At 39.6% G+C, this 12,706-nt stretch overlaps 1 non-coding gene across 1 annotated transcript; it reads right to left on the bottom strand.

Annotated features, from left to right (window-relative positions):
- Positions 1 to 6,537: 6,537 nt before the first annotated feature.
- Positions 6,538 to 6,643, bottom strand: LOC123928285. Its single transcript, XR_006815655.1, has one exon. It is a non-coding gene; the product is annotated as a U6 spliceosomal RNA (small nuclear RNA).
- Positions 6,644 to 12,706: the final 6,063 nt, after the last annotated feature.

Below are 12,706 nucleotides of genomic sequence, written 5' to 3' on the forward strand. Positions count from 1 at the left end.
CTTTGAAGTCTTTATTTGGGCCTCTTTTTTAAAGTAATGTCCATACCTAAAGTGGGGTTTCAACTCAGAACCCTAAGAGTCACATGCTCAAGACTGAGCCAATCAGGCATCCCTATTTGGTCCTCTTTTAATTTATCCTGATAAAATTCTCCCTGTTCTTGTTTCTCTGTGACTTTGCTCTGCCCACTGAACTTCCCTTTTCTTCTCAAATACTACCCATCCTGTTCTCCAGTGTAATTTTTGTATTATGTGAATTTTTTTTTTTTAAGAGAGTGAGAGAATAAGGAGGGGAGGGGGAAGGGTCAGACTCCCCACTTAGCAGGGATCCCAACGTGGGGCTTGATCCCAGGACACCCAGATCATGACCTGAGTGGAAGGCAGTCGCTTAACCGACAGAGCCACCCACGTGCCCTATGTGAATCTTTATTCTAGTTGCATTTTTGCTTACTTTCTCCTTATTGTAAGTTTTGTTAAGGTAGTAATTATCTTTTTGTCCCCATAGCACATAGTTGAATGGAATATGTCTTGAGCAACTTTTTGGGTAATTATTATGACCCAGGGAGTACTTTTTTCCTGTGGATCCAGTTACATTAGTTAGCCCCAAATAGTGTCTGGAGTGAACCGCTCCAAGATGCAGGCCTTTGTCATGTCAATTGAAATAACCTGTTGGGAGCCCTTGACCCTCAGATTTGGGTTGCTCTACCTGCAAATTAGAAATGCACATGTTTACCCCCCTTGTTGTTATTGCAACATGCTGATGTTTGTAGTTTATGAGGTAGAAAACAAACGTGGCAGGGGAGCAGATTAACCATTTACCGTTATTTTTTTAGGGAAGTGAGAGAGATTGTTGAAATTATTGTAAGTATATTATATGGCTTATATTGTCAGAATTTTAAAACTCAAGTTTAACCTGTAATTGTATTTTGAGGTAACAGAACTTTCTTCTTGACTTTTTTTTTTAAAGATTTTATTTATTTATTTGACAGACAAAGATCACAAGTAGGCAGAGAAGCAGGCAGAGAGAGAGGGGGGAAGCAGGCTCCCTGCCAAGCAGAGAGCCCGATGTGGGGCTCGATCTCAGGACCCTGAGATCATGACCTGAGCTGAAGGCAGAGGCTTTAACCACTGAGCCACCCAGGCGCCCCTCTTCTTGACATTTTTAAAGATTTATTCATTAGAGAGAGAGAGAGAGAGCGTCCAAGCCAGAGTACTAGCAGAGGAAGGGTCTAAGGATAGAGGGAGAAGCAGACTCCCTACTGACCATGGAGCCCAACTCATGGCTCCATCCCAGGACTCCAGGATCATGACCTGAGCTAAAGGCAGATGCTTAACCGACTCAACCACCAGGCACACCATCTTTTTCTTTTTAAAAAAGATTTATTTAGAACGTGCACACAGAGTGTGTGGGGGCGGGCAGGGGAGATGGAGAGAATCTCAAGCAGACTCCCCTCTGAGCATGGAACCCACTGTGGGACTCCATCTCACTACCCTGAGATTGTGACCTGAGCTGAAATTGAGTCAGTCACTCAACCAACTGAGCCACCCAGGCACCACCAATACTCAGTTTATTAGTGTTTGGTGGATTATTAGGTCCTCTACAAAAACAAAATAACTTCATTCCTTCTTTGAAGTAAGGCTCATATGTAGCACTAATGATACTCATACCCATTCACGGAATATGAAGGATGTGTGCAAAAAAGAACTAGAAGGAGACAAATTTAAGGGTCTCATTTTGGGATGAGAACTTTCAGAGTGATGAATAAAACTTTAAAATTGGAGTCTGTGGTCTTTAGTTACCAAAACCTATGATTCATTTTTTTCGTAGAACTATACACTATAAAACTATTTTTAAAAACTATGAAGCTAATTATAGTGCTAAAAAAATCTTTCTGTGACTACAGGTTGTTTTTTGTTTTTCATTTTTTTCCAGTAAAGGAAAACAACTTTTTTGGCTTCTTCTTTGTGATGCATTTTCCCAACTTGGCCTCAAAAGAACTGTGTGAAGTGGATGCTAGCAGTGGTATATTAGCATTTCTATTCAAAAGGAGTAACGTAGATGACCATAACTATATATTTGTTATTTTAAAAGAGCCAGTACAGGGGGCACCTGCATGGCTCAGATGGTTAGGTGTCCGACTCTTGATTTCATCTTAGGTCATGATCTCAGGGTTGTGAGATTGAGCCCTGCATTGGGCTCTCTGCTCAGAAAGGAGCTTGCTCGAGAGTCTTTCTTTCTCTCTTTCCATACCAGCTGGTGTGTACTCTCTTTCTCTAAGAAAGAAAAAAAATAATAAATCTTAAAAAAAAAAAAAAAAGAACCAGTACATTTCTGCTTCATATCCTGGGATAAAATTAGTTTGTGTTAATTGAGATAGTATATTTAGGTTTTGATTTGTAGAGTCTACTTTTGATTGCTGCAGAAAACAGTATTTATAAATTGTATTCTAGATTATAATCTGGAATTCTAAGCAAAACTCTCCTGTATAGTGTAAAAGACTGAAGGAATCTCTACCTTCCCTTTTTCACTACTCAGAGCCTGATGTCCTTTTTAAAGTTGAAAAAAGGGGGGGGCTGTATATAAAAATCACGCCAAAATCAACTAACAAAAGCAGGAATTTTTTAATTTGGCAAAATTGTGATGAGTTCATGTCTGATTTGAGAATTTTTTAAATCCATAATTTTGCTTTGCATCCTCAAATTTATTCACCTTTTCTCTGAATCTGTTTTAAGATACTTAAATATGATACTGGAAGAAAATTTTTGATACACTGTTACTATTAAGAAGATGAATCAGGGGGCGCCTGGGTGGCTCAGTGGGTTAAGCCGCTGCCTTCGGTTCAGGTCATGATCTCAGGGTCCTGGGATCGAGTCCTGCATCAGGCTCTCTGCTCAGCAGGGAGCCTGCTTCCCTCTCTCTCTGCCTGCCTCTCTATCTACTTGTGATCTCTCTCTGTCAAATAAATAATCTTAAAAAAAAAAAAAGATGAATCAGTTCTTAGCGGCCCAAAACTATGACTTTTAAAAAACAAATGGTGAGACATCATAATTGGCAAGGAAGCTCAAAGTTTAATCACATCCAGCATGATATATATCCTATTAGGTATTCCAAGTGAACCCAAATGTATCAAGCAGCTCTATTGTGATTGTGTATGTGAATTTAAGTGTAAATATTCATGGGGCGCCTGGCTGGCTCAGTCTGTAGAGCATGTGACTCTTGATCTCAGTGTTGTAAGTTTGCGCCCATGTTGGATGTAGAGATTGCTTAAAAATAAAATCTTTTAAAAAAATAAAAATTTAATGGGGTGCCTGGGTGGCTCGGTGGGTTAAAGCCTCTACCTTTGGCTCAGGTCATGATCTCAGGGTCCTGGGATTGAGCCCCGCATTGGGCTCTCTGCTTGGTGGGGAACCTCCTTCCCCCTCTGTCTCTCTGCCTGCCCCTTTGCCTACTTGTGATCTCTGTCTGTCAAATTAAAAAAAAAAAAAAATCTCAAAAAAATAAAGATTTAAGTATAAATATTCTGAGATTAATTAACCTTGTTTTTGTTGACTCTTAATTCAGAGGAAAAACTTGTAAAATTCATGCTCTGGAGCATTTCTGCTTAATGTAGTCTTAGAACCCAGATTGTTTCCTTTTGAACTGAGATGTTATAATTTCTATAATTCAAATGGAAATTTTAGTAAAGTTTGACTTGGAAAATTTTTTTAAAAGACTATTTATGAGGAGGAGGAGCAGAGGAAAGGAGAGGGAGAGAGGGGATCTCAAGCAGACTCCTGCTGAGCGCAGAGCCCAATACAGGGCTTGATCTCATGACCCTGACATTGTAACCTGGGCCGAAACCAAGAGTCAGACACTCAACTGACTAAGCCACCCAGGGCCCCCTGACTTGGGAATATTTTTGTAATCTTACCTCTGGTATATGTAAGTGAAATGCTCTAGGACAGGTCATCTTTAGTTTCAAATGGTAGTGTAGCTTTAAGGGATTATTTTGCAAATTCTGTTTCATCTGTACCCTGAATTTAAAATGATTCCTACCCAGATGAGAAAGGGTGCCTCAGGACTTCTTTACCAATTCATCTTACACAGATTCCCTCTCCTTTATGAAAGGAAAGCTACCTCACTCATCCCAGTTCTTACTGTGGTGCCCTGACCCAGGGTATAAAAATCTCTGGGGACAATCCAAACGAAGAGAAAAAGCCAGGCTGCATAGTCCCAGAGAGAGAAATACTGAAGGAAGCGGGACCATGTTTCATCCAGACACAAATTCTACCTTCTCTTTCTTCTATCAGTCTTAGAACTTGGAAGAGATTAAGTTTTTGTTTTTGTTTTTTTTAGATTTTTTTTTTTTATTTGTTTGACAGACAGAAATCACAAGTAGGCAGAGAGGCTGGCAGAGAGAGAGGGGAAAGCAAACTCCCTGCTAAGCAGAGAGCCTGACCCAGGGCTTGATCCCAGGACCCCGAGACCATGATCCCAGCTGAAGGCAGAGGCTTTAACCCACTGAGTCACCCAGGTGCCCTGGAAGAGATTTAGTTTTAATAAGAATGTTTATCAATTCACTGTTTTGAATTCAAATGAGGTCAGGTTTTTTCTGATGATAAGGACTGGTCAGTTAGGTGATAGAGTGGCCATTTTTCCATAAACAGAATGAATTAAGTGCCAAGGTTTTGACAATTTTATATTTAAAGCATATCTAACACAATGTACAATATGCCAGGAGCTACAAACTTGCAATTATTAAATTTACACATTTTAGTAGTCAAGGTATAAAGGGTACATATTTTCCAAAGTTCTTTTTGGGACAAAACAGTTGAAGACCAGACTTGGGAGTCACTTGTACATACACCTTATTCCCTTCAAAGTCAATTTAGGACATTAGGTTAAGGGAACACAGAATGGTATAAATTAGGACTTTATATCATTCAGTATTTTGATTATTTTCTGCCTTACATCAAATGTGAACCTTATAAAAGACTGTAGTTGTGAAAGAAAATTGATTTGGCTGTCTAAAAAGACCCCTGGCAGCGCCTGGTTGGCTCAGTCATTAAGCGTCTTCCTTTGGCTGAGGTCATGATCCCAGGGTTCTGGGATTGAACCCTGCCCTGAGCTCCCTGCTCAGCAGGAAGCCTGCTTCTCCCTCTCCCACTCCCCCTGCTTGTGTTCCCTCTCTCGCTGTGTCTCTCTCTGTCAGATAAATAAATAAAATCTTTAAAAATAAAAATAAATAAAAAGACCCCCTGCAAAGGATATTATGGGATACAATACTAAACAAAGACTTAATTGAAATGATATCTGTGTTAACAAAATTATAGGCAGAGATAAGAATAAATCCAGAAACCCCAAAGAGCAAGCATGCTTGACATCCTTAAAAATAGTAAGAAAGCCAGTGTAGCTGGAGTGATATGAGCCAGGGGGGACAAAGGTAGAAAATAAAGTAAGGAAAATGATATAGGGCTTCTGTGGCATTTGAAAACTGGCTTTCCATTCTTTCCATTCTGTGACTGGACCCCAGGCTTCAGAAGTAGGTGTGTGAACTAGGTCCAGGAGTCAAACCTTCCACAGTGATTAGCCCTGATTGAAACAAGCACTTACTCGAAGCTAATTATGTTGCTAGAGTGAACATTCTGGGAATTCTGTTGACTAGAAGCTAGGATTGTTGTGGAGTGTGTAGGCTTAGAGTTACTGGGAGTCTTCTTGCCTCAATGAGTTGCGGGTCTAAGAGTGGAAACAACACAGAAGAAGTACAAAGAGGGAAATTCTGCTGACCACATCATTTGGTCCTTGGATCAGCCTGTGTCAAAGGCTGAACCCCCACCTTAGATTGCTTGGTTACATGAACTTTAAGCATTTTATTTTTGTCCAAGTCAGATTGGATTATGTAGTTGGTCACTTGCCAACCTAATTAATATAAAGTAAGCAGAGAAATGGAGTCATTGACTCAAACTGAAAAGGAGTGAATGGCCTGTGAGAAAGGAAGAAAATCCAGAGAGAAGTCAAAGAAAGCATTTAAGACTGCATTTTCAACGATTTGAACAATGGGTGTTGAATTAATGTTAAAGCAAGGACACATGAAGTTTGTCAAACAAGGCCGGTGAAAGTATCCAGCACAAAAATATCTGTCATCTGCCAGCAAATTACAAATTCCTTGGAAGCAGGAACCATATTTTAATTTAAATTGCCTTTAGTAAATGAAATGGAATCACTCAGATGTTTGAATTGCATTTACTCTATGCTATGCCTTGTATACGTGGGCTAGCACTTGGGAGATAAGCCTGGGACCAGCAGCAAAGGAAAGATAACCATAGCCTCCACATTAAGCCAGGGATCCTGGCACTGGCTAAAGCCATCCAGGCCCTTAACATTCCCTAGCTTCTGGGAGATGCGTATTTCTTTTTTCTTTTTTTTTTTTTTTTTTTGAGATGCGTATTTCTTTCTGGAAGAACGTGCGCTCAGTGTGGGCCCTCAGGTTCCTCAGAGATTAAGGTCTACCACCTAAGCTCATAAACATACGAAAAGAACAACATGGGAAAAATCATTTTTTAATATGGGAACGCCTCATGAATTTGTGTGTTATCCTTGTGCAGGGACAATGATAATCTTCTCTATATCTTCCAAAGTTAGTATATGTGCTGCTGAAGCGAGCACCAAATGGAAAAATTGAGAAACATCATCATTAGGCGATTTCAATATACTTCTCTTCATTTACTGATACGTGAAGCAGGCAACAGAAAACTGGTAAAGATTGAGAAGATTTGAATAAAACAGAAGTTTGATTCAACAAATAAGCAAATTCAAACCCAACAGCTAAAAACTGTACATTCAGGCATACATGGAATATTTTGAAATATCAACATACCAGCCCATAAACGCCAGTCTCCTCAAATACCGAAGAGTCAAATTGCACCAACCAGGCCATCTTACCACAATGCTGTAAATCATAAGTCAGTCAAAACAATATCTCCTTTGAAGATTTGAAAAACTCTAACTGGCCTGTGTCAAAGAAGAAATCACAATGGGAATTTTTCAAACACTTGGGACAAACAATAGCGAAAATACTATACTTAAAAAATAGATAGTTGGGGCCCCTGGGTGTCATGGTCGTTTAAGTGTCTGAGTCTTGGTTTTCACTCGTGATCTTAGGGTTGTGAGATTGAGCCCCACATTGGGCTCTCTGGCCCCACACCCCATTCTCTCTCCCCACCACCTCACGCTCTCTCTCTCTCTCTAAAATAAGTAAATCTTTAAAAGGTAGATAGTGGTGCCTGGGTGGCTCAGTCAGTTAAGCGGCTGCCTTTGGCTGCCATGATCTCAGGGTCCTGGGATTGAGCCCTGCATCAGGCTCCCTGCTCAGGGGGAGTCTGCTTTTCCCTCTCCCTCTGCTTCCCCCTAGCTTGCGCGAGCATGCGCGCTCTCTCACTCTCTCGCTCGCTTTCTCTCTCTCTCTCACACTTTCTCTCTCACGTGCAATCTCTCAAAATCTTAAACAAAAAAATAGGCAGTATACAGTAAAGTGATACTTAGAGGGAAATATGTAGTCTTAAGTGCTTATATTGGAAAAGTACGTCTAACTGGCCAACTATCCACCTTATGTTTGAAATAGATCAGAATAAATTCCAGAACTGTAAGCATAAGAATGTTTATAAAAGTAGTAGCAGAAATCAATGAAAAAGGGGGGTGGGAGAACAATTAAAAAGTCAATAAAGCTGAGAACGGTATATATATATATATATATATATTTTTTTTTTTTTAAGTGAGCTCTATGCCAAACTTGGGGTTTGAATTTACAAACCCAAGACAAAAGGTTCCCATACTAAACTGAGAATGTTCTTTGAAGAAAACTGATAAAATAGATAAAGTCCTAAGATTAATGGGGGAAAGAAGATCCATATATCAATGATGAAGGGAATATAGCTACAAACCAGTAAGGAGATTAAAATATAAAAATTCTGTGCCTGTAAATTTGAAAACCTGAAGAAAATGGAAGAAGTTATAGAAAAATATGAAGACAGATTCAAAATGAAGAGAGACCAAAATTGTTAAGGAAATTGAAGTAGAAGTTTTGAAATCTTCCCAGAAGAAAATACAATGTCTAGGTGTTTTTAGAAATAAATTCTATCAGCCTCAAGGAATAGATCATTCCAATCTTACATAATCTCTTCCTGAGATGAGGGAAAAGAATGTTTGTGACTGTAATATAATATTGATACTGAAAATCAGAAAAGGATAGTATGATAAGGGAAAATTATGTTTTCAAATCATTTATGGACACAGTAAAAAAAAATCCAAACTAAATATTAGCAAATTTAATTTTGAAATGTATTAAAAAGATAATATATTGTGACCAAGTTGGAAATATCCTAGGATTTCAAGGTGGTTTAACATATAAAAATATATTAATGTTATTAACTATTTTTACAGGTAAAAGAAGAAATGTCATGTGAAGGCATTTTTTAAAAAACAATTTGATGGTTACTGAATTTAAAATAAATTCTTCTTTTTTTAAGATTTTATTTATTTATCAGAGAGAGAGCAAGAGCGTTTGTGTGTACTAGCAGGGGGAACAGTAGAAGGAGAAGGAGAAGCAGGCTTCCTGCTGAGCAAGGAGCCTGATGTGGGGCTTGATCCCAGCATCTTGGGATCACGACCTGACCCAAAGGGAGACACTGAACTGAGCCACCCACGTATCCCTGAAATAAATTCTTAATGAGCTAGGAATAAAACTTACTATATCTGATATTGTATCTACCTGGAGTAAATACTTTTCTTGATGATGAAACATTGTATATATTACCTTTAAAATCACAAAATAAGGGGGTGCCTGAGTGACTCAGTGGGTTAAGCCTCTGCCTTCAGCTCAGGTCATTATCTCATCAGGGTCCTGGGATCAAGCCCCGCATCATGCTCTCTGTCTTCCCCTCTGCCTACTTGTGATCTCCCTCTCTCTGTCAAATAAATAAAAAAATAAAATCTTTTAAAGAACAAACCAAAAAAACCCAACATAAGGCCTGAATTGTGGCACCTCAAACTTCACATGTTGAAATCCTAACCCCCAGTACCTCAGAATACGACTATATTTGGAGATAGAGCCTTTAAAGGCTTAATTATGGTAAAATGATGTTATATGGGTAGGCCCTAATCCAACATGACTAGTATCCTTATAAAAAAAGGAGAGAGGGGTGCCTGGTGCTCAGTCATTTAAGTTTCTGATTTGGGCTCAGGTCATGGTCTCAGGGTCCTGGGATCAAGTTCTACTGAGGATGGAGCCTGCTTCTCCCTCTCCATCTGCCCCTACCCCGACTTGTGCTCTCTCTCTCCCAAATAAAATCTTAAAAAATAGAGAAAAAAAAAAAAAGGAGACCCCAGACCTTGCACACATACAGAGATAACAATGTGAATAGGTAGTAATAGGGCAGCCATCTACAAACCAAGGACAGAGGCCTCAGAAGAAACCAAACCTGCTGACACTTGATCTTGGACTTCACACCTCCAGAAGTATAAGAAAATAAATTTCTGTTGTTTAAGCCACTCAGTCTATGGTATTTTATTATGGCAGCCTTAGTAAACTAATACACCAACATTACCATTTTAATCTAATATTGTAATGGATAGTGAACCCATCACAATAAGATAGGGAAAAAAAGATGTGAGAATTAGAAAGGAGGAATCCAAACTTATTTCACCCAGGGGTCCTGGGTGGCTTAGTCAGTTGGGTGTCTGACTCTTGATTGTGGCTTGGGTCATGATCTTGGGGTTGTGAGATTGAGCCCCAAGTCAGGCTTGGCACTCAGCAGGGTCAAATCTCAACTTGAGATTCTCTCTCTCCCCCTCTCCCTCTGCCTCTACCCCCAATAATTAAATAAATCTTGGGGAAAAAAAATCCCAGGTGATATGATTTTCAGTGTAGAAAACCTTAAAGACTAAGTTAAGTATTAAAAATAATAAAATGTTTGCAAATTTTTCAAATTAAAGATCAATGTACAAAAATAAGTTGTGGTACTTCTGGAATGATGGAGTGAGGCCCTCTGAAGACACACTCTTTCATAAAAGCAATGAGAACATTAGCAAAAATTACTAAAATCAACTTTTAACACCTAAAATTAACCAAAGGCTTATAATAACCCTATGAAAATGTATACAAGAAAATAGCTGAATCTAATTAAAAACAGCAAAATCTGTGGTATTTAAACATGACCTGTTCCCATCCTTCTCTTCCAAATTCCCTAAAATGATTAAAAACAGGGACCCCTGGGTGGCTCAGTTGGTTAAGTTAAGCCTTCGGCTCAGGTCATGATCCCAGGATCCTGGGATTGAGCCCCGCATTGGGCTCCTTGCTCAGCGGGGAGCCTGCCTCTCTCTCTCTGCCTGCTGCTCCCCCTGCTTGTGCTCTCTCTCTCTGACAAGGTCTTTAAAATTAAAAAAAAAAAAAAAGATTAAAAACAAATAATTTCATGATCACAGTAACCATGAAAAACGAGCAGCCTAGTAGCTCCGAGGGGGGCAGAATGGGTTGGAACCCTCTAAAAAGCCCCATTCTCAGAGAATTGTCATTATTTAACATGTATGGCATTCCCTGTTAACCCCCAATCCGAGGGCTTATCTTTATTTGACATGTTTCAGAGTGTGCTCAGTGTGAACAGCCTTTTCCCCAGGGCATTTGTTGGAAAGAATCAGAGGCAATCATTTAACATCTAAGCTGCCTGAGTTGGGAAAACAGCTAGGGCAAACAAAAAGCTGACCAAACACTTAAAAGGAAAGTCTTGGGAATAAGATATCCATAGGGGATTTTGAGGTGCTCTGACATAATTCCAGGACTCTAGAAGGTCATGCACATGTATAAGATTATACCCATGCTCATGAAGGGCTGAGTTTCCCACCACTGCCTGACTTTGTAAGCTCTGTATAAGCAGGAACCAAAAACTAAGACAGAGGTGTGAGCTGCCTGCTAGAGAATTGAAAATGTGCCCCACCACACACATAATGCCCTTTGACAATGCCTAGGTGATATCCTGATTCAAGGCACTTCAGGAAGTCTTTGTCTGGTTGTTGACTTACTACGGAGCAGAGATTTCAGTGGCCACAGAAAAAAAAACAAATCAAAAAACCAAAAACCCAACAACTACAAAGTTCACGGACTTTGTTCAACAAGTCATTAAATAGAAGGCAATACAGCATCATTAACACAAACCACAAACAGTAGTTACAACTCACCCTGGGGCGGTGGGGAGGGGAGAGAGGAATCTGATTCTCAGAGCTGCCACATATATTATATAAAATATCCAGTTATCTAGAACAAAAACAAAAATGTGAGACATGAAGGATATAGGAATCATGGTCTATACACAGGAAGAAAAATCATTCAGTAGAAACTATCCCTCAGGAAGGCCAGATGTTGGACTTATTAGACATCTTTAAATTAGCTATTATTAATATGTTTCAATAATTACAGAAAACCATGTCAGAGAACGGAAACAAAGTATGAGAACAATGTCTTACCAAATAGATACTATCAATCAATAAAGAGTAATTATGAAAAAGAACCAGATAGAAGTTTGGAGCTGAAAAGTACCGTAAGAAAGAAATATTCACAAGAGAGCCCCATAAGCTGACTTGAGCTGGAAGAATAAAAATTCAGTGAACTTAAACATAGGTCAGATGAGATTATCAAGTCAAAGAAAAAAAAGAGAATGACCATGAATAGAACCCTAGAGACCTATGGAACATCAGCTGTACAAACATAGGAACCTCAGAAGAAAAGGAGAGAAAGGGGCAGGAAAAAACTTTTGAAGAAATAATGGTCAACAATTCTGCAAATTTGATGAAAAATAATCTACACATCCAAGAAGTTCCACAAACTTTAAGTAGAATAAACTCAGAGATCCACAAAGAGACACAATCTTCCAAAAGTCAAAGACAAAGAAGTATGAAAGTAGCAAGAGAGAAGCAACTCATCACAAATGATTCTCAATAAAATTAGCAGTTAGTTTTAGGGTGCCTGGGTGGCTCAGTAGGTTAAGTGGCTGCATTTGGCTCAGGCCATGATCCCAGGATTCCCACATCTGGCTCCTTGCTCAGTGGGGAGCCTTCTTCTCTCTTGCCTCTGCCTGCCATTTTGCCTGCTTGTGCACGCGTGCTCCCTCTCTCTCTCTGTCTCTAATAAATAAATAAAATCTTAAAAAGATTAACAGCTAGTTTTTTTTTAAGATATTTATTTTTATTTGAGAGAGAGCGAGCAAGCACACACAAGTGGGTGGGTGGGGGGGCGTGGCAAAAGGAGAGGGAGCTGAACAGGGAGTCTGACACAGGGCTTGATCCCAGGACCCTGGGATCATGGCCTGAGCCAAAATCAGGTGCTTAACCATCTGAGCTGCCCAGGTGCCCCTAATAGCTAGTTTTTTATTAGAAACCATGGAAGCCAGGGGCATCTGGGTGGCTCAGTCAGTAGGCTATTTGATTCTTGATTTCAGTTCCGGCCATGATCTCAGGGTCATGAGATCAAGTCCCGAGTCAGGCTCCATACTCATTACAGAGTTTGCTTGGGATTCTCTTTCTCTCCCTCCTCCCTCTGCCTCTCTCCCCCATTCATGCTCATGTTCTCTCTCTCTCTCTCTCTCTCTCTCTCTCTCTCTCCAAAAAAAAGAAAAAGAAAGAAAAAGAAAGTCAGAAACCATGGAAACCAGAAGACAGTGTGATGGAATATTTAAAGTGCTA

Source organism: Meles meles, chromosome 1 (genome assembly GCF_922984935.1).
Source record: "Meles meles chromosome 1, mMelMel3.1 paternal haplotype, whole genome shotgun sequence".
Taxonomy (NCBI): domain Eukaryota; kingdom Metazoa; phylum Chordata; class Mammalia; order Carnivora; family Mustelidae; genus Meles; species Meles meles.